General features: G+C 38.9%; 1 long non-coding RNA gene across 3 annotated transcripts in view; it reads right to left on the bottom strand.

Moving 5' to 3' along the window:
- Positions 1-355: 355 nt before the first annotated feature.
- LOC139080070 (uncharacterized) overlaps positions 356-23,551 on the bottom strand; it is a 73,517-nt gene continuing 50,321 nt past the window's right edge. Inside the window, exons 5-7 of one of the 3 annotated variants that reach the window (XR_011534224.1) lie at positions 21,509-21,609; positions 16,981-17,097; positions 15,501-15,917 (exon numbers count right to left, since the gene is read on the bottom strand). This is a non-coding gene — a long non-coding RNA (uncharacterized lncRNA). Of the gene's footprint in view, positions 3,921-15,500; positions 15,918-16,980; positions 17,098-21,508; positions 21,610-23,551 lie in introns of those variants that run through there. The other 2 variants (XR_011534225.1, XR_011534223.1) reach the window with 2 other exon arrangements.

The raw sequence follows: 23,551 nt of genomic DNA, 5'->3' as shown, positions 1-23,551 counted from the left end.
GAAGTGATCATAGTTCAGATATAGTGGGCAACATAGGATATATTATTAAACTCATTTTACCTAGCATTTAAAAATTTTAATGTCACTAAAGAATTTAAAGTTTCATACATGGCTTGCATTATATTTCTGTTGGATAGTGTTGCTATAGCCATTGGCAAGAATGAAACTAAATCAACCTCCATATAAGCTCGGGATCATAATTAATTGGATCATTTTTATTAACTCATCCTAAAGCTCTATCAGTTAATTTTCTACGGGAAACTATTACCATTGTCTCTCAGTTTTAAACTCTGTAATTAAAACACTCTCAGAATCCATTGGTAGATGTAGATAGGTATGACACTACGGCTACATGTTTTTCATTAATATGATTTATTTTTCTTAAGAGATACATAAGCATGTGCACATACACACACTCACCTTTCCAATAAATTACAGCAGAGAGAGAGAAAGAAACACCAACAGCATAATGTAAGGACCAATGTCAGAAATTTCTGATGAGTATTATTTCCTTCTTCATTCAACTCATTCTCATGGTCATGGAATACTGATATTATTTTATCAAGAAATTTAATTCTTGGGAAATTTTTGGTTTAATTTGGAGTTTATTTTATAGCAAAGATCAGTAGAAATGAGATACTTGGAAAATATCTTTCTCTTCACGATGTATTCTTCATTTTAAAATAAGCAGTTTGAATCAGACACATATTCAAAATGTTACTAGTAAAAGTTAAAAAGATACTAGGAAATATATGTGAGTGTATCTATCTATATCAATACAGATATCTATGTTAGAAATTATGTATATTAGAAATTGATAAGACCCAAACTCTGACTCTATCACTTACCAGAACATTATTGCTCATCTCCGTCTCGGTTTCCTTACCTCAAAAACGTATACAATGAATGTCTCTACTTTGCAAGGGCTCATGAGACTCCGGACCGGATGGAATCCTCTAGTTAAAGCATTTAGCACAGTGCTGGAAGTACCCAAAGCAAAAAGGCACTTGGAAAAAGTTAGTCCCTTTCTTCACTTCACTTTTCCAAAATTCATAAAATAGATATCTTTCCTGACAATGGTTTTCTTTTCTACATTTGTCCATATCCTTTCTTCTAAACTCAGGGAGCTCCCTTCTGTTCTCTTTCACTCTGCTTTTCTTCTGATTAAAGTTTTTTTCCTACTCTCCCTCTCACTGATGTGTAAGCATACATTTTGTTCTTGGTGATAAATATTCCCTTGTAATTGAGCTCTCAGCTCAAAGTTTACCAGTTCTGTTCTCTGACGTGAATTGTCCCTTCATAGTGTGTTGTAGGAACTGTGGGTATGTGTGAAGTTAGCTTTACAGAAAGAGCACAAAGATCAAAGATGAACTAGAAATTTTGTTTTATTATATTTTGTAATGGCTAGAAAATGTTGTTTGGATGGCTGAGAATGGCATGATAAACTTTTAATCATATTTAATTGTTTTAAACAAACATGCATCCCATCTTAAAATTCATCATTTTTGAACAGGTTGTAAATTACATCAGCCACATTAGCAAATCTCCATATGGGATCAGGGCTTCAGAAGATCCAGACAGGAGCCAAAGACCCCCAGTCAGAGTAAGGATAAAGGAAACCAGAGATTGAAGGTCTCAGAGAAATTTGATAACTTTTGTGACTTCTTTATATTGTGGATTTGGCAGGTCTGATGAGACACATTGACTTTCCTGCATAGTTAAGAATTCAGTCTGGGCAGACCCATGTGTTCAGAGAACTGCCCAAGGTTGAGAGCATCTTGAACAGATTAGGACTGGCATCAGGAAATTTGGGCAGGGCTACTACAAAGATCGAGCTGTTAAAAGTGTTTATGGGAGTTGAAAATGTTTTTGTTAATTGTTTGGGACTACACAATATATTGTGGCCCCTTAAATTTTACTCTATTATACTGTATATTATATATCTCACACGTTCAAATTAGAAATGATAATGTGTGTGTGTGTGTATTCCAAATCATACACATTCCCAGCTTTCTATACCAATCCTTCTTAGTGCTAGAAATAGTGTCAACCTGACGTGACTAGACATATTACTTTTTTCCCTAACCCTGTACCATAAATATACACATTCTTATCTGTCCAATGCTATGGGAATTTCCTATGAGGACTCTACTCGGTGAAGTTTCTCAAAGCATTCCACTGATGAGAAACTGTCCATGTCAGTATTAGAAGCATATATTTCAATCTCATTAATATTTACCAACTGCTCACAGGATGTCTGCCTTCATACGCAAACATATTGCAAATGCCCCTGCTCTGCTGTGTATCATGTATCTTTAACAAGCTTTGGCCTCTGTGTGCTAGATTGACTGTCTTAGAGACGTTTCTTCATCAAATAGTAAAACAAACAGTTAAGGCACTTCTGAACTCTTTAATTCTTTATGACTTGATTCTTATAATGGCATTATATTGAGAATTGAGAATTATTTTTTCACATGACAAACTCTTAAATTTGCTCCAGACTATTTTCTGATTTTCTTCCATGTGTTCCAAATTATGCTAGTTTATTGTTCTCTTGAGCACTTCTGTTTCTAAAATAATTTTTATCATTTCATCAAACACAACACAGTAAACAAAGAACTGTGATGATGTCAAGCACCAAAACATTGTGAATAACTTTGCCAGGACAATTAAGTCATTCTTTCAATATCTATTAGCTACATTCTTGGTGTGTCCTCATCTCATTGATATCCTGGAGATATTTTCATTTTAGTTATACAGGAAAAAAATACTTTCTTTTATCGAACTTCATTAGGAATTCCTGTGACATTTGAGTTGGTATTTAAGATAAAACATTTCTCTGTAAGTATCCCTCGCAGAGAAGTCTGGAAACTTATTCAGTAATGACATTTCACTTGACCTGCAGAGATTTGTTTTAGATGCGTCCGCCTTTACTTTGACCACTTAACACTTGCCTTCCTGGGCGTCCCTCTTCTAACTGATCTTCCTTCTGAGAGGAGCAGACAACAATTGATCCCCAGCACTTCCTCAACTTTTTTTCTCCTTCAACCCATACACTCAGAGACAAGAACCCAAAAGTTATCTTGAAGGAGTGGTAGAATATATTTCATACTTACATCTTCAATGCTGAGTTCTCTTTATGGTTTTAGATATGCTATGTTAGGCTTTTGGAAAGTATTAACTTTAACTGTTAGCTTCCAATCATGTAGAGGGATCGTTGTGCAATTAGAAATATTTTGGCCATGTGTTTCAGTTATATTCTGCTGTATAGCAAACCATCCCCAAATTTGGTAACTTAAATCAAGAAACATAATTTATTTTGCTCATGAATGTGCATTTGGGGCAGGGCTTCTGGGTGACTGAGTGTTTCTGCTCCACACAGCATCCCCTGAAGAGGCTTCTCAACTGAACCTGAAGGATCTACTTCCAAGGTAGTTCTACCACAAGGCTAGTGAGCTGCTGCTGGCTACTGGCTGAGTCCTCAGCCAAGGCTGTGTGCAAAGGCATAATTTGCTTCCCACAAAGCTCCCCTACCATCTGTCTCACAGCATGGCAGGTGGGTTTAAGGAATGAGCGTTTCAAGAAGCACAGGAGGAAGTCACAAGTCTTCTTATGACAGCTTCACATCCACTGCACTCCATTGGTCAAACAGTGACTAAAGCTAGCCTGGATCCCAGGGGAAGGGAATTAGATTTTCCTCTTAATGAAAGGAATAGTGAAGAACTTGTAGCCATATTTATTCCATGCATCAACTATTCTGTGCCATTATGTCCCCTTACCTCACATCTGAAATCAGAGTCATTTTTGGCTATGGTAGTCCTTGGATTCCATGACATTTTCTACTCTCTCCAGGTTGATCTCTTCTGGTTCTAACTGCTCTCTGACTTTTCAAGTGGGGAGGAATTCAGCTCCTGGATAAGCTGAAAAGTAATTAAAGTGTGATACAGAAACAAGTTTTGCATAAACCAGTTATCACCTGAGTTGTTGTCTCCCACCATTCCTATACTCAGTAAGTGAAAAGAGGGATGTTATCCCAAGGAGTCAATCCCAAGATTTTCTCATGAGGACAACTTGAGAATAAGACAGAGAAGGCTGATAGGGAGTGTCCGCAGCCACCAATCTCTAGGGTGCTAGAATGCCCTCAGACTAATCTGAAAGGGAGACAGATCAGACAATAAGAGTATTCACGACATAGCAAAGGTAAATACCTTGGAACCAAGCTTCCCCCAAATCCTTACTGACAGATAGCCTCTCTTATGCAGTGGGGGTGTAGTCAGCTCATATCAGAGACTATGCTGACATATTTGAGGCCACAGGGCCTTAGAGGTTCATCGAGGATGGGTGATCCTAAAAGAATTGTCCTTAGCATCTCAACCTGTTGACAGTGTACCTCTTGCCTTTAATAAGAAGACTTTTCAAATCATGTCAATTATGAGAATTTCTCCATTACATCCAACATTCAGGTTTTGTCACACTAAAGGAAACAATTATAAATTTGTTTTATACAGCCGTTACTGAAAACATTCTTGGAGAAATGTTGGACATCTCCATCTTACGAGGCAATGTAGAAAACCCTGAGGCTCTAATGGGATTTTCCCCACACACTACATAAAAACGTATTGCCTCCTCTTCCTCTGTTCAGTGCCTTAAAGATGAAAACTTCTCAAGGTTCTGGCTTCAGCCTTCTTTTCTCATGCTACATGCTTTCACTGAATGGTCTTATTTATCCCAATAACTGCAACTATCACCTCTACATTGATGGCTTGAAAATTTGTATATCGAGCTCCATCCTCTCTCTCATATCTTCCAGGACCATAATTTTCATTTAAATTCCCCTTATATAATGTCTGTTAGCTTCTCCAAATCAACAGATCTAAAACAGAACTCGTTATTTTCTTATTCCCCTCTTGTGAAAAAGTATTTTTGCTGTTGTAATTTTCCTGACAACATTATCGGCATCCATATATCCACTTGGGATTCCAAATGAAAAAGATAGTGCCCTGTGGCTCCTCCTTCTCTATGTACCTGCGGTAAATTGTTACCTAAGTCTGGTAATTTACCTCAGAAATTATCTCAGCCTTAGTTGTCCTGATTCTCCTATAATTTCCACTTAGCTGCGATCCTCTTCTCTCATGCTTGACCCCCTATAATAGTCCTTGACTATTTCTACTCCCTTCTGACCTTTCTAATCCATCCTCAGTAATGAAAGTGGCAATATCTTACTAAGATGAAACAGTCTGAAATTATTGTACTTGAAATTTGATTGTATCAATCCCCCTTCTTACGATTCTTTATAAGATCAGTCCAATTACCTCAGCCTCTTTCTGCATTCAAGCCACCACCTGGCCTCAGTACACCTTTGCGTTTTGTTATCATCTTCTTGCTCTACCCTCCTCCTGAACTCTGGCCAAAACAGACAACTTACTGTTCCCTTAAAGGTGCCATAAATTTTCACAATTTGGACTTCACGCACTTTATCTACTCTTCCCTGAAATTCTTTTCCCCATGCCAATTCTGAAAAACCCCCTTTCCTCCCTAAAGACCAAACTCAAAATATCATAGACTTTATGAACCATGAGCTGTCAGACAGAATTAATCATCTCCTGTTCTTGTTCCCATGGTACTAAATAGCTGGGCTGTGGCACTAAGTAATAGTTTCCATGTAAGTTTCCCCACTCGATTAGACAAGGACTTTGTTTTATTAATTTTTATATTCTTATTCATTCTGTAAAACCTAACGTAGAATGTGAACTAAATGTTCACTCAATTTTAATTGAATTAACTAAAAGTCTGCCTTAAATGATGGCAAAAACTAAATATCTTTTACATATTTCTGAAAGGATTATGAATTGGTAGACCTTTTTAAGAAATCAAGAGAAATCAATTTGTAAATCGTCCCAAGGGGATCATGCTAAATATGAAAAACGCTTTATGACAGCGAACTCCTTGAAACCAATTTTTGTTTCTTATCAGTCTTGTATGCACAGCGCTTAACATAATGTTCAATATAAATTGTTTATTAAATCAATGAACTGATTAAATGATATTAACCAAAGTTGTTTACCATAACTTAAATAACCTAAATGTACATATCTTTAGGGAAATGGTTAATTTTCATATATATGCTTTTGGTATATTACAGTCATTAAGAACAAACTGCTCACCCTAACCTTGGCCTTTAAAGAATGCTGGGCTCCCCATGAATCGTTCTCTAGTGTAAAGCTCACAAAAGGATTAAAGCCCAAACCTTATTTTTATGCAGCTTCACTTGCAACTTACCTTCTCATCATACTTGTTGTCATCACCTCCCTGTGCTTTCCTTTGGATTATTATATTGCTCCCCATAACTATTCAAATCATATTTAGTTTGATGACCATTTTTCTAATTAACTGAAAATACATATCCTGCTACTGTTTCTGGTACCAACACTATTACCCATAATAGATAATGAGCATCAGGTGCTTTCTCTATGCTAGGTCTTATGTAGGTACTTTAAACAAGTTAGCTGGATTTGTAATGGAAACTTATAAAGGATATGTAATCAGCATTGAGGTGAGCACCCTGCTTAAGGCGTGGGAGACTGGAGTCATGTCTTTCTTGAAAAATATTTATTTGTCTCCTATTGTTCTCCAAGATTAGGGGCTTTTATAACTCTTCATTATCTTCTAATTTTTACAACCCTATAATAATGTCCAGCCCTTCTTTCTGGAGTTCTGTCTTCATTATTTGCTTCCTTGATAGATAGAGTTTATGTAATTTTGATATCTCTAGGTCTAATGATGCTGGACTTAGCGGAACTCAACTCTATGTGCTGGAGGTTAAGAGTTCCTGCACTAGATATCTATCAACTCTGCAGGGCTCACTGGAAGGTTGGTGTCACCAAAAGAAGATCATGTCACTGAATAGAAGCAATGTGCACATACCTTTCCAAATTTAGGGCAACAACTGCATTAGTTTATTCCTTTCCTTCCTAACACTGTGCTCATTGCTTGTGTTGAAATTTGTTACAGGGTTAATGTTGGGAAGAGGGCAAAACTCTGAAACAGATTGTAGAATATTGCAGTGGACATTAGTTTTTTAAAAAATATTTATCTTTCGATTATATTTTTTTGTTTATATTTACTTTTTTTTTTGAGGAAGATTAGCCCTGAGCCAATATCTGTCTCCTATCCTCCTCCTTTTGCTGAGCAAGACTGGCCCTGAGCTAACATTCGTTCTCATCTTCCTCTACTTTATATGTGAGACACCTGCCACAGCATGGCTTGACAAGCAGTGTGTAGGTCCGAACCTGGGATCCAAACTGGCAAACCACAGGCTGCCAAAGTGGAACGTGCAAACTTGACTGCTGCACCACCGGGCCAGCCTCTAAATTTACTTTTCTTTTTCACTTTTTTCCTTTATTTTTTCTTTATATTTCCATTTAATTGAAGTGTTTGCTGCTCACTCCCCCATACACCACATGTCTCAGGACCAGGAGGCGAGCAGAGAAACACACATATCCCTAGCATTCTCCTCTCTCCCCAGCGCAGCTTTTTGACTATTATCAATCCTTTCTCAGACAAAGAGTAAACATATTACAACTTTATGCCCCATCTCTCCCCCACAATCTATGCTTCTGCAATCCTTGTGTCTATAACATCCTTTCCTTCATCTTGTGTTTTTTCACTCACACTGACTACAGGGGAAACTATATCTTAGGGTCAGCCAGGTTTCACTTAGGGCCAAGAAGTGGACGGTGTGCTCAACTATGAAAATAAGGATGTTGGAGAGTTTATTTACCATTGGATTCCTTGGGGCTAGGGGCAAAGGGGGAGTCTGGGATAAAAGATAGAGGGAGGGACTCATGTCTTGGGTCAAGGGGAAGCACATTGCAGTGAAGAGATGAAAATAAAAATAATCATAGAGACTTACATTTTTGTCATGAAAAAGATGTCTTGAGTATCTTGACATCCTTTAGCTGTCTTCAGGGTTTCTGTTACTCAAAATGTGTGGTTTGAAGGGATTGTGCTGCCAAGAGTAATCGTGGATTAGATATAAGAGCAACCTCTAGTGGATGAGGCTGGTGGTGAGAAGGGAAGGCAAGGAGCTCTCTAGAGGAGTCAATCAGAATCTGAAAATACGCCTCTTCTAAGACAGCTGGAAGTAGTAGAGAAGGAATTCAAGCCCATCTCCACTGAAAGCCACATTATTTCCTTTATGTTTCTCTGCATTGTCCTTTTCAAATTTTGAAGCTAAGAAATGTATATACCACCAGCCTTACCTTAGTACAGGAGAAAAAATAATAAACTTGGACAAAAGCAACAGGAAACTGGAGACATCCAGATAATAGCAATCATGGAAAGGTCTGGCAACAAAGGGTCAACAAGCCAATTACGGGAAACCGAGGCACAGAAGGAGAAAAACCTAACTCGGATGTCATTTGCAGGAAATACTGGGTTCCAAAGATCAGAAAGTAAACACCATTATTTGACTCAAACTGTGACTTTGAAATTACAAGGATGTTGCGGCAGGGAGCCAGATATGCCTTTGGTTGTGGTGGAAAGAATATTTTAGTTGTTGTCTAAAACTAGGGCTTCTGCTTCCAGCTCTTCTCACTATTAACTATGTGATTCTGGGTGAGCGATCTTTTTTCAAGTTTCTCTGACCTGCAGTTTCCTTAACTATAGATCAGAGTAATATCTGTTGAATAAATGTTTCATGAAGAATAAATTTTCTCACTGCACATATCAAATTTGTAAAATTTGACAAATTGGAGGTTCTACTATGTGATGATGTTTTCATCATCCTGTGCATGGTTACCCGGTTGATTTCTTAGTTTGAACCTATCCCTACTCTGGTTCATTCCATCCAGACTAAAATATTTTTCAGGTTGATCCTCCAGGAGTTTCCAGCCTAGGTGGAACCTATCTTTTTAGCATAAAGTTCTACTATTTGTCAGTGTAAGTACTCTGTGCCAGCTGAGTTGGTTTATTTGCTATCAATGCAGCACACCTTAACTGCCATCTCTAACCCTTTTTCTCGCATGATTATTTTGCAGCAGGTACAGATCTCAGCCCACAGACTTAACTTTCAGGAACTGTAACTTCATTACACCCAAATTTAATTTTGTTATGAGACTTGATTCGGGCAAAGGTTAGAAACTTAATCTCAGTCAAATTGTCCTTCCCTCTCCTCCCAGAACATACAAAATTGTTCCTCCTTCCCCTCCCCACAAAAAAGGTGTTTTTTATTTTTCAAATCCAGAATTCCATCTCCTTTCTAAGAGAATGCATCCAGTTTGGGTGATCACCTATGTAAGCTAGAATTTTTTGCTCTTTCAGTTGTCTATTTGGTACTAGGCCTGGATGAGTCTCTACTATTTCATGCCACTTCAGGAATATTAGAGCTTCCGTCCCACTGGGGCACGGGACTTCTATGCAGCTTTCCCAGGCTCGTCAGCCTAAACGTACCAAACCTTTTCTACTCTGAGATTTTATGAATATAAGCACAAAATCTCTATTTTCAGATACTCTAAACTTAAAAAGATTCATGAAAGCCACACTCCTTTCCCAAAATGTCTATCCACATTTTGATTCTCACCTACATTCTTCGCTTTCTCCCGTTGAGAAGAACTTTATCAGGGATAAAGTGGACAAAAGGGATGCGTTCAATTATTCATCTCTAGCTTCTCACACATCTATTGTCTTGGATACAACATCTACTTGCTCCTTTTAGGGGTAGGCTTTTGAAACACCTTCTCTTTTTTGTGTCAGCTCTTCCCTGAGAAAATCCCTATGAAATGGCTCAGTGTGAGGTTGGAAATATGGCGTTAATATTGGAGTGAGCTCTTCCAGGTAACAAACCCTAATGTGAGCATTTGCTTTGCTTGAAGAAGTAGGTGGAAGGAAGTGGGACTCTAGACCTTCTTGTGTGGTAGAGAAACCAGCATTGGTAAACTGTGGGCCGTAGGATGTCAAGGCTAGGATCACATGATTTAGCTCTAGCCGTGGGAGAATTGCTAGGAAAAACTCAGCATTTGAGAGTATTGGCTACTTCTTTTGACTCCTAATAAAAAGACTGAAAAACCTAAAGAGGATTAATCTAAAACAGGTCAGTCGGAAGTCAGAGAGGGAAAAGAGGACATGGCCCTGCTAAAACAAGTGTTCTCTGCTTCAAACAATAGTCTGTAATGCCTAAAATATTTATAACTCGGAATCTGGCAGAGTTGAAAAAGTCAAATGCTTTACCCTAAGCTAGAGTCCACGTGAGCAGGGACAGAGAGGTAGGATTCTTACAAAAAAAGAAAATACTGGGATGAAAGACAAGCCCAATATCCCAGGCGTCTCTGAGGTATCTTTTATTAAGCATTCTTTGATGGATAAAAGTGGAATTCAATCTCACCCTTAAGATGTGCCTGGGCTATCGTATGGGGACAAGTGGCAAATTACCAGCACCTGCCCACAGATGGCTATTTTTCCATTTGTTCTGAGGTGAACGTCAGCATGAAGTCAAATCTATTGAATGGACATCCAAGGGAAATGGGCTATGCACAGATGGCTGTCACTACAGAGCATCACTACAGAGGACAGAAACTCAGGCTCACAGACTGAGGATAAACCCAATCTCTGCCTCTGTACTGGGCTGTGGAATTTACCAGAAGCAAATAGACCAAAGCTGACTACATTTTCAAGTGTGTTGGTTTACCAAAGAAACCTCAACTTGGCTGAAACTAGTCAGTGATTTCTTCATCCCTGTACCCAATCTCCAAAAAACCCAAAATCATTCCACTAGACTGCTAAGGTGGTGTGTTTCCTTGGAAGGGAATTGTCCCCTGATGTGGCCATGTAGGACAATGGACAAGAGAGATCTTCCCAGAAAGTGGCCTCCTGGGCAGCTGTTGTATCTGATCAAAGCACTGACTCCGTTTAAAAGAAACGGGAATCCTAGCCCATTCTGGACAGCAGCATATGTTTTGTGCTGTGGAATATTGACACCTGTATGTTATTTCCCATTCTTTCCTTTTTTCAAATGAGAATTTTCATTGATATTACCATATCATTTCCCCGATGATTATATATTTGGGAAACTGGGGATGGATACAACATCTTTTAGCCATAGATCATTGGACCATAGAGGGTTTCAGCCGTTCCAATGAAGAGGATGACATGTCACCAAGAGATCTTGCACATGGACCTGAATGCAGTGAGAAAACTTTCTGAGGTTATCCTTTGGGAGGAGTTCAGTATAATTGAATATATCCTTTGGGAGGAGTTCAGTATAATTCAGTATAATTCAGTATAATTTTCATATAATTGTAGGTGTTTTTGAAAAGTACATTCAAGAGTATGTGTGTGTGTACATGTATGTGAGAGAGAGAGAATTGGAGAAACAAAAGGAGTAGGCATTGTGGTGGTTCTTTCTCCAACCTCCCTTCCATTGCATATCCCTGTGTGGTTTAGAGATGGAGTGAGACACAAGATTCAATCGAGCTCTAGGCTGATTTAAACACCCCTGCCACAGAGATAAATTCAGGAAATCCACAACTAAGTCAATCAGTGCATGATATTACTCTGGGCAAAGTGATTGGTTCAGAAATAGCCTTGACTTAATTCAGGTCAATGGTATATGAGGGTTTTCTAGACTAGAATGTTCCTCATTCTTCTGGGAGAGGCAGAATAAGCCACTGTTCTTTCTCTTTTTGGATGATGTGCTATGCCACGTCTGGCATTGCTTCAGCCCTCTTGTCACCATAAGGGAAGACCACCTTTGCCACCAGAAGCTTAAAGAAACTGTCTTTGATTCTACCATGAAGCCATTGGAGCACTGAAGCCTTACAACCATCCAGTTATGTGGTACAATCACTTAGTTTTATTGTTTAAACTAAATTGAGCTAGTTTTTGTGTTATGTTTCTAACCAGAAAATTCACAATTGTTACAATTTCTTGTATTATTATGAAACATATCTTTGTTTAGCTTTTCATGTCTTTCTTCTTTATTACCCAAGTAAAGCGTACATTCCTTGAGAGCAGAAGCTCTGTCTTCTATTTCTATTTCTAGCATAGTACCTAACACATAACAATAGCTTATGAATATTTGTTAACTGGATCATCAAAAGGTCTGACATGACTAGGTAAGTTTTGCCACCGATATAGGCTCTTATAAAAATGTTTTTAGATGTTTCTGAATTCTTTCAAAAACAATAAATTTGAAAACAATCGCTTATTTCAGTCAATGAATGGTTGATACTTAACTCTAAAACTGGTGATTTTTCAAGCTATGTGCTTTCGTGGGCAGTGCTTTAAGAAGATCCGTTTCTGCCTAGACACTGTACTCAGAGAGCTTCCTCGAGGCCTTGACTCACTACCTCCTGAATCTCCATGATGAATAGAACTCAATGTATTCATTTATTGACAATGAACACTCTGAAATGTATGCAATAGAAATCAGTCATTTCAGATAAAGATTGTTTTAAATATGACATATTTCTTTAAAAGTATCTGAAGATTCATACATGTTCCTTGCAGAATTGCAGAACATGAAAAATGCATTGTGTGGTCAAATTAAGCACTGCAAAAACCCCCCAAATATTTAGGAAATTTTCTCTGTGTAAATATTGATCTCAAACTTGTTTTACTTCCTCCGGTGAAGCAAGAACGTATAGGGTCATGACCCAATTACAGACCATTTGATGTTCTCAGCTCAACCTCATAACTGCTCACCAGAAATCCCTGAAGTAACATATATCATTATTTTCTCAAAGTTGTTTGAAAAGTAAATGTTAAATGAAATAGTTTCATCATATCTTGCAGCTGGTACATTTTTTTCTTGCCCTGAAGTATAAATACAATGGCATAGATCCAGCCAAATATCTCATGTAAAGATTTAAAACGATGTATTCAATGAGGTAACCAAACCTATTGTAAATAAACTCATGTTGGATTGAAGTGTAAGTGATTATTTTTGTAATTATGGAGTCTGAAGATTGTCAGTTTTCCTTAAAATCTTCCAAGGTTATTTTCTCTCTCCTATTTTCAGTCTATGATTTCATGGGGAGATGGCATCTGTTATAATTCAATGCTGGATCATTATACAGGTTTTCCACATCACCTGTTTTCTGCTGTTTTTCATGAATCCCTTGTTAATTTTCAAGACAGTTGGCTTCTCGGCCTAGAGGCTCTTGTCTTAGCACCCCTATGTCTGAAGGCACCAAGACGATGAGCGCGGAGGAGCTCCAGTTTTAGTTTTTCTGTTTCTCTTGTGTTGGTTTACTTTTAGTTCTGAACATCACTGGATTTTCTACAAAAGCTCGTAAATGGCCACAATTTACTAACATCATAACAAAAATGCTTTTAAAATAAAATATTTTTGTCAATTCTTCCCTGGAACTTCTGCTCCAGGACTTTTAAATCCTTAATAAATATATTTGTTTATTATAGCTTCTTTTTTAATTTAAAGGACCTTTTTCCACAGCCTTCTGCTACCAGGTGGTAAGATTAGCAATTAAATACTGATTTTCCAAAGACATGAGCTGTTGGAGCATATTGTTTTATTGTTTTCTTCTCTTGTCCCTTTGGCCTTTTTTGCCCATTCTCTCTTGTTTTCCACTTATAGATACAAATGAAGACCTATCCTGGAAGTCTGTGGTAAGAATAAAATGGCATAATATTATATAATTCACTTTGAAAAGTTGAAAACAGCCCACTTGAGAAAGGAATCAAGGAAAGCAGAGTGGCACAGTGAGTGGAATGGACCTTGGAATCCAGAAAAGTAGGTTATCAGTTTTCCAATAATGGTTGTGATATTAAACAAATGTGTAATATCCATCTTTTCTTTATAATTTTACTAAACGCTGTTACTAATACGTGCCAAGCTCTGCACTAAGTGTTGTAACTACATACAAGACAGACTAGACAGACAGATGGTGTCTGTGGTCACAGGGTTACATTCTTGTGGGGAAACCCACAAGGACATAGACATTTGCACATGGTCAGTGCTATGGACAGGGAGACCGAGGACCTGCGAGAAACTATGGTGAGGGCAACTGACCCATCTTAGGGGTCAAGGAAGGCTGTTTTAAAGAAGAGATATCCTACTTGAAAACTGAATAATAAGGGGGCGTTTCTCCAGGTAAACATAGGCAGAGAAAGAGAAGTGCTCTGAAAGCAAGAAAGCAGAGGGATGGGGAACCGGATGAAGTTTCTTATGGATGCATCATAGAGCAGGTTTAGCATGAGGTCAGGGGAGCAAGGGAGCAATGCGGTGGCATTGGATAAGTAAGATAAAGCTGGATTAGTAAGCAGAGGCTAGACATGGCTGCTAGAAAGAAGAGGAGAGGAAATTGTCTAGGGAAACACAGAAGGATTCCTGGTCAGCATGGAGTCAACAGTTAGGCCAGAGAACATGGAAATGACGGGCACCATTCTTGATGATTTGGAACAACTAAAAGGATCACATCCAAGAAAACACACGACACTCTTGCTGGCCTATGTGACAATCTCTGTTTCTGTTTGATTTCACAAATATTGGGAAGAGTCAGAAACAACCATTAAAAAACAACAAGGGCCAGGCCCAGTGGCCTAGTGTTTGAGTTCGGCACACTCTACTTTGGTGGCCTGGGTTTGGTTCCCAGGCGTGGACCTACACACTTGTCTATCAGTGGCTATACTGTGGCTGCAGCTTATATACAAAGAGAGGAAGCTTGGTAACAGATGTTAGCTCAGGGCAAATCTGCCTCAGTGGAAAAAAAAAAAGGCAAGTACCTTATGACTAATAAGTCAACTTAGCCTTGTCCTTGAATTTTGGTGCCAAATTTTCACTACTTGCAAAAACAATGAGGTTTGTGAAAACCATGGTAATTTAGTGGTTCTTGGCATCATCAAATGATGGAATTGAAAAGATTTGAGCAAATAGTTAAAATCAGTTATTTTTAGGTGCCTATTTTTTTCACAATATTAAACCAGTCATATTTTAACACATTAATACATTTTGGTAATCATAAGAAATTGGGAGGAAGAAAATATTCACCCTCTTCTACTAAGATTTTGTAGTATCCTTCTGGAATATGTCTTCAATAAAATAAATAACGCTTGTGCTTTATATATAAGCTTCTAAATTTGTTTCTTTTAATATTATGCTGTACTTAGTTTTCTATGGTGTTACAAATCCTTTATAATATCTTAATGACTATATAATATACCATAAAGTATATAAATGAAAATTAACCATTTCCCTAAAGTGTACATTTAGGTTAAGTTATGATAAACAATTTTATTAATGTTATTTAATTGGTTGATTGATTTAATAAGCAATTTATGGTAAACATTGTGCTAAGTGCTGTATATACAATGATCTGTAGAAATGAAAATTAGATTTAATAAGTTTGTTGTTTTCTTTGTCATAAAAGCTTTTCCATATTTGGGATAATTCCTGTAGGATGGATTTCCAAATAAGAAAAAAATAAGCAAGTATGAACATAGTAAAGGCTCTTGATTTCTTACAAGGATCTACCAATTCACAATCCTTCCAGAAACATATGAAAGAAATTTATTTTTTGCCATCATTTAATCCAGACTCTTAATTATAACTGATGAAAAACTCAAACTGGGATAAGTTAAAAAAAACTAGTTAAAAAATGTAGTGGGGGGGATGGAAACATTGATATAAGCTCAGGTAACAGAATGATATGATAACATTGGCTTTGGACATTAAGAGCTCCAGTGGCTCAAATAAGGACATCTGTAGTCAGCCTTTCCGTTTCACAGCTCTGATTTTTTCAGTTGCAGCTTCACTCAGACAGGTATTATCCATTTGGGAACACAGATATTCCAGCTTTCATCTTCCTCATTTCAAGTCTAGCAACAAGAGAGGTGTTTGCTCAATAGCTTTAGCAAATGTCCCACAACTGACTTCCACTGGCTTGGCTTGGTCCCTGGTAATCCTGGAATAAATCACTGTGTCATAAGATGATATGTGCTGGTCATCAAGGCCTGGATATTATGCCTAAACTCAAAAGACATGAGTGATCATCTGAGAGGGGTTGTTTCACGTTGGAAATAAGGCTGAGAAAACTAAACACAAAGAGGTGAAATAACTCAATGTCATCCTGCTAATTAGGTACAGAGCCGAGAACAGGGCCCAAGTCCATGCACTCAACTGGATGTTACTATATTTCCTCTTTTCGTTGTCAACAAATAATTGTGTACCCATCATATATAAGGTTAGACTTTTTAGGGTACTTTACAATTTAGTTGAAAAAACTAATAAACTACATGCTAAGTGACATAAATAAATAAATAAATAGAAGGAAATGATTCATTAGGCTGAGAGAAGTGGAATAAAGCCTCACAAATGAGGTGGCAGATTGGGCAAACCAAAAATAATACTGTCTTCACTATGACGAGCAGACTTTTTTGGGGGAGGGCCCTATTATGCCTCCAAAATACCTGAGAAGGTCTCAGTCCCTTTTCGTCCACCATGATGAGCGTATGGCTGTGGCAGCCATGTGTGTACCATGTCACTTTGAACATCAAGCTCACGCTGTGCTGCTATGGACTGAATGTGTCCCCCCAAAATTCACATCTTGAAGCCCTAATCCCAAGAGTGATGGTATTTGGAGGTGGGGCCTTTGGAAGGTAATTAGGTCACGAGGGTGGAGCCTTCAGGAATGCGATTAGTGTCCTTATAAGAAGAGACACATAGAGGTGCTCTCTCTCTCCACCACGAGAGGGCACAGCGAGGAGATGGTCATCTGCAAGCCCAGAGGAGATTTGCCAGAGCTCCACCATGCTGGCTCTTTGACCTTGGACTTCCAGCCTCCAGACCTGTGAGAAATAAATGCCAGTTTCTGGTATTCTGTTCTAGCAGCCCGAGCAAACCAAGACAGGTGAATTTGGCTGGAGGTGGATGCCTGATCTGAACTGGCACAGTTGGCTGCTCCCCTAGGGACCTGGACAGAGAAATCTGAGACAGTTACGCAATCTCAGCAAGAAACCAGAACTCACCTGAGGGCTGGCCCAACGCACAGTTTGATGTTCAGAAAAGAAGCACAGTCAGGAGAACACCTGGCCCTACAGAGACTCCCGGATTTCTTCTGGCTTCTCAGTTTGACATTCTAGCTCCTGTGAGGTACAATCATTGTTCTGTGAGCTCAGGACGCGACATCGTGTATTGGACTCTTTCAACTCAGTTTCTAATATTCGCTTCCAAGAGAAAATATTGAAGATGACGTTGGTCCTTACACTCATCTTTCTCTCAATTACTATAAGTTAAACCCTAATATTTCCTTATTTTACTTCAGACATTTCAAAATCCTAGGGCAAATCTTGTTTCTAGCAGGTCTGTCATCATAGATCTTTTTGCTTTCATTCTTCGGTAAGCTTCAGAAAATGTGAAGCATAAATAATTTTGTTTATCGTATAATTTTTTAAAAAAGAATAAGTAAGTTTCATCTAGATTGCACATATGTCCTAAAAGAAGAAATCACCTTTTCAAGTTTTACAAAGTTTTGCCAAACTTCCTAAAGGAAGGTGCAGTTTATTGCTCATAAGTAATAATGAATAATTCTATTTTAAAGGAATTTTTGCGTAAGTATTTTACATAAACACGTCTTCCAATAACATAAATATCCATAGTTAGTTAAGTACTCATCTTCCTGGATAGGAAGTTACCGTATATAACCACACAAGGGAAAATCCCCGAGCAGTGGAGAACTGCTGAGCCAGAGGCAGGTCATTAGTAGGAAGCACTGTGTCTGTATGTGGGGTACACGCAATCTAGGAAAAATCACATTCAGTATTCCCACACACTTTCCACCAGACTTTGTTTAAGAGTGAAATCAATTTAAATAAATATCAAGGGCAGCCTTGGTGAACAAAAAAATCACAGGAAAGTAGCCATGAGGATGTAAGAGATGAGGGAAAACACCAGGAAATCTTTACTTTGGGCAAAAAAAATAAAGAGGGATTGTGGGACTATTGCATTAATGGAGGAGTAGAGTCACCTGTTTTCTCAGGGCCCGTGTACCACTACTTCCCCCAATTTCTCCCAGAAAGGAATGAAGAGGACAATGGAAAACTAGTGTTTGTTTACCTGTTCATGAAGCAAATGTTTATTGAGTAATTATGATGTGTTAGTCACAGTACTAGACAAATAGGATTGCAGTGGGGAAAAAGGGCAAATGTTCCTCTGATTTCACAAATCTTTATTTTAGAGGAATATGCAGAGGGAATGATGATATGGCAGCGTAAATGCGACAGAAGGGGAAGAGCATATAACTCAGGAAGCAGACAAGTTTTCCTGCAGAAAGTCATATCTTTTCTGGGAATATTCAGGCAAGAAAAGTGGAAAGGGGTGAAGAATGGCCCAAGTAGAAGGAAGTGCATGCCCAAAGACCCAGAGATGAGAGAGATCTAGAAAGGCAGGTGAGTCTGAAAGTTACCCAACATGGCCAGAGCTCACGGGCAAAGTGAGCAGTTGGGAGAAATGGGCTGTCAAGGAAAGCCAGAACCAAATAAAGGGTAGTGAGGAGTGTTGTAAGACTAACAGGAGTGACTGTATAGGAGGCATTCAAGCAGGGCAGTGACAGATCAGTATGTATTTTAGAAAGTTTACTCTCAGAGTAATATAGAGAAGATATCAGAAGGGGAAAAACCTCAAAGCAGAGGGACTAGAGACTAGGGAAGAGTTGATACACATTAATCCAGGCTAAAATCTGTAGAGGCCTGAACAGGACCACAATAGAGGGAAAGTGGAGTGGATGGATTTAAGTCAGGGACTAAGTAAGCACTTTATGCACCTGAAATGCGAGCCCTCTGAGCAATCAGATAAAGGTTATTATCCATTTCTTTCCGTATCTCTACCTGTTATCCAAATAGGAAAATATGCCACTAGGTCACAGCACAGTCCTGTTTCCCTCTTTCTCATTAGTTGCCCAACTGGGACATAGATTTGTGACAGTCAATTTCCTTTCTCCCATCTTCCTTACTAAAAGAACTGTGATTGGTTCAGAGAGGCCATGTGCCCAAAAAGCTTCTTCTTGCAGGTGATACGTTGTAGCTAATCAGAGGTGAAGTCTACTGGGTGGAGCTAAAAAGAGAAAAAGGGCAGACTCACTGCCTTCTCCTTTGCTCTTCCCCCTCCTTCCTGTCTGTAAATTACACACGCTGCCTGGAGGAGGAGCAGGCACCATAAGGCTATGGGAACAAAACCCACATACCAGCGGTGGTGCTGCAGAGGAAGAAAAAGGGAAACCAAGGCATTGATAACTTAGTGGAACTGCCTCCTTCCAGGGTTCCTCTTGGGTGAGAAAAATCACACTTCCTGACTCAGCCCCCGCAGCTGGGGCCTTTTACATTCAGCTGAAACAGTCATAACTAAACCGCAGTTTTCTTTTCCATCTGATAGAGCCCTGTGGGATTCCTTTTTATTTTCCTTTTTTACTGAAGTAGTAAAATGAGAGCACTTTAAAGGAACAAATAAGCTATCCACCTCAATTTTCCAAGCTGGCTTTTCCAGGCAGAGATACGTGAGGTAAACATTTGGGGTGATATCCTCAAGTTCTTCCACGAAGCTGGGAGAATGCATCTCCAAGAGAATTTGTAGAAATCCTTGGTTCCCTTTCAGAGCTCTGGCCATTTACAATTTTCACAGTCACAAAGAAAGGATCAAAGGGAATTTGACTTATTCAGGTAAATAGGCTCTCTCGTTTCCACAGAATAATAGTGAAGAACAAAGGAAGATAAGACTTAACTCATCAGTTAAACTTGACCTATTGTTCAACTGCTTACGCAGACTGTCTGTATCAGAGACCTTGTCTTATCCTTGTAGTATTACACATGCTGCCTGATGCCTCGGGCCCCTCGCCTACCTAATCCTAGTACAAAACAGTGTACTATTCACTCGTTCATTTATTTATTTTTTCAATAAACACTTACTAAGTGCCTGTATTAATTGCTAGCATCGGACTGGCTGTCAGAAATCAAAGACAAACAAAATTCCCATGCCTGACTTCAAGGAAGGTACAGTCCATCAGGAGAGGGGACATTTAACAAGCAAGCTATGACACAGCCCCCTCCACGGTGCAGGACAGCATGGCGGAGGGGCGGGTGGTTCTAATTGGAGATTAACCCAGTGTCCGTAGAGGATGCAGCATTTAACTGGGTCTTGAGTCTGTGGCAGTATTTGCCAGGGGAACAAGGAAGAGTGTTCTTGTCAGGCATGGAAAGTGGCGTCATCAAAGGCATGCAGGTGGAAATGGCATATGGCACAGGAGGTTGCAAAAATTATAAAAGTAAAATGTCAGGAGCTGAGGCTGCTTGGACAGGTGTGAGGAACCACGGCCACGTGGGAAACAGGGATATGACCAAATCTACATGTGCATTTTAGAAAGATCATTCTGGAAGTTTTGACATAGATAGAATCATGAAATCTCTCCCTGGACGAAGAGAAATGATTTATCTTTGCCCTCCGAGTTTGAGACAATGAGACCTTAAACTTCCTAGAGTAGAAGTTATGTGTCTGAGGATATGAGAGAGCAAACTTTACAAATATGAAAAATGTAAATGAAGAAGGCTTAGCTACTGATGGGAAGTGGGAGATGAGAAAAAGTCAGTTTCAAGGAAAATTCCCAAATTTCCTCCATGGATGGCTAGGTGAATTGTGATTCCACTCTCTGAAATAGAAAGTAGAGAGAAAGGAGTAGGCTTGAGGGAGAAAGATTTTCAACCTGGTTTTAGACGGGGCATGGATGCAGTCTATTGGAAGGATACATTTTGGAGGAAGACAGAGTTGAGTTCAGACCCCAGCTCTGCAGTGCAGGAGATTTGTGGCCTTGGTGCTCCTGTGTACCTCCCTGAGCCATGATTCCATCTGTAAAGTGAGGATCTGAATTCCTTCCTTACAGGATCAGTTTGTTCAACATCACATGTGAGATGCTACCAGGGTCTCACTCAGTTGTGACTCTATCTTTACTAACTCCACAGTGAAGTCCCTACATGAAATCCAGGTGAAGTTCTTCAGCAGTTGTCGGAGAACTGGGAGACATTAGTACATGTCTGTTTGTGTGTCATCGGTACTAAATATGTCCGTTAAATTTAAGTTAATCTAACAATAAGAGGGATGCGGGGAAGGGCAGGAAAGGATGGGTGTCTTCAGCAAGGTTGCGAAGAAACGAAATTTCTACATATAACTTGCTCTGTATCAGGCAAATTTATATACATTATCTCATTTCAATCTCACTTGAACCCAGCAAAGTATGAGCTTTTGCCTCAAATTTAACTAATAAGAGAACTGAAATTCAGGAATATTAAGTAGCTTTCCCAAGGCCCTACAGCCAATAAGTCCTTAATAGGAATTGAGCCCTTATTCACAGCAAAGCTGAGTCGATCTCACCACACTGGTATTGGTGTTTTCTCCTACTTTCTATCCTTCCCCTCCCCATATGCTACCAAACACTTTGATGGGGAAAGTCACAAAATCATTCGTTTGATGTGCACTGTTTCACAATGGTCAGGGAGAGGTAACAATACAAGCCTGTAGCAGAGCTCACGGAAAGATCCACCTTCCGGTCCCAGGTGCTCTCTCAGGTGCCAGCACAATTTTTAGAAGGCCTAGGAAGATTGCATTTTTTTTTTCTGGAAAATAAATCAAATAAGAATTTTTAAACCATGGTGTTTCCATCATACAATAGTAGATGCCCTGTGGGCAATGTGTATATCTCTCCCACTTAGGAGATTCCTCCTCAGATACTTTCTTCTTGTGCTGTGGCCTGGGCACGGAGAGGGATGCGCGCTGCGCTCTGCTGAGGGGTGGTCGTAAGCTCAGCGCTGCGAGGACAGGCATTTGTCAGGTGAGCCCTTTTTTCTGTACACTGTGTGTGATTACTTTATTTCCACATTGTCACCTGTATAACATCAGACTGGTAAATGGCAACAACCTTAACCTTCCTTTAAAGATACAGAAGCCAAGACGGTCCACGTCCAAGGACATGCAGATATTCAATCATCAGAGCCAGATGTTCTGACTTCACTTCAACAGTCTATAAACGAGCCACTTTCAGTGATTCAAGTGCACATGATTCACTTGAACGTTTGTATAAAATGCGCCTATTCCCAATGGCTCTGACTCAGGTTTGGGTGAAACCCATAAATATGCGTTTTCAACAAATATCCACATATTCTGAGGCAAGGCTTCCACAGACCTTGTTTTGAAAAACACATCTACAATCCTCTCATATCTCCCTAAGTTTTATAGAAATCTGATTTTCCGGAAACTTTAGTTTTTAATTTTTCTTTCCTTCTGCGTAACCCGAAACAATGTAGTTTAGTTAACCTCTTGAGTCTCTGTTCATCTGTAAACGCTAAGCATTGCCCACGCAAAGTCTGACCCTTTGTTACTTCTCTAAGTTTATGAACAAAAACATTTAGCACTTATATTTAGTTTATAATGCATTTCTCAAACGGCTTATTATTTTTAATCATAACCCAAAATAAGCAAACTGTCAGACAGGTCCTCTTTTCCACATGTAGGAAAATAAGTCTTGGAGACTTGGGAACAGCTGTTAAGGGCATGACCTCATTTAAACCTGGATCTTCTGACTTCAGATCCAATTCTCACTTTGCTACAAACTCTGTCACCAGAAGCTTTTCTCAAAATTCTTATCCCATATGTTTTTAACTAAGAAGTAAAGGCATGCTGAGTTCTCTCTGTGCCCCAGGAAGCTTTGGTCAAACTCATGGGAAAACTCTGGAATGTTTTCTCTGTTCTTCATAGTAAACTACCTAACTTCTACAGAATGTTCTGTAGACACTGTCAGGTTTATTGTTTGGGCATCTGGGGACTCACCCTTAGACCAAAATATAACAGTTACTCTGATTCCAGTCAGTCTCTGCTCAAGATAGAACTTGAACGTGAACTCCCAGGACGGGAAAAATTTAAGAGCTTTCCTGGCTGGAAACACATTTATTTTAGTTTGATATAGACTCCCAGAGATTACATTTGACCAAAACATCACCATGATCCTCTTTCCCCTGCCTTGTAAATCACAAAAATGTAAAGATTATCTCTATATGATTTATACTAAAATAAATTAAGCTTTGAGTGGCTTTACAGATACAGAAGTGTTTATTAACAGTTCTGTTCTTGTACTTTATGTGTCGAGAAAGCACACTTCCTGGTCCTTTTAACTTCTACATCTCTGAACACTGAAGCCAGGAGTGTTTTAGGGCATGTGACTGTAAATGAGAACTGTGGCTTTATTTTAAGAATTTTGTTGTCCCAAACTTGTTCTTGCACAGCTGACATAGAAAATAAAGGAAGACTTTAAAAGAGAAGGGGTATTCAGCTATAATAAAAAATAAGCGAATTAAATAAACTAGAAAAAAGCAAGAATCTTTCCTTCAGGGTATTACCTTTTCTGTTTTATAAGAGAGTAGACCAAAGAAAGTTTAATTTAAAAGTTACCAGCTAAGTCCAACCAAGGAGAGAAAGAAACTACACCCAAGCAAAAACTTACATCACTAGATGTTTTCAAATCAAAATTTTGGCCAACGTGGAATTGTAGGCAGGCTTCTACTC

This window comes from Equus przewalskii, chromosome 28 (assembly GCF_037783145.1).
Source record: "Equus przewalskii isolate Varuska chromosome 28, EquPr2, whole genome shotgun sequence".
In the NCBI taxonomy this organism is placed as follows: Eukaryota; Metazoa; Chordata; class Mammalia; order Perissodactyla; family Equidae; genus Equus; species Equus przewalskii.
Note: the sequence above shows the minus strand (reverse complement) of the source record. Positions and strands in the feature narration are given on the sequence as shown.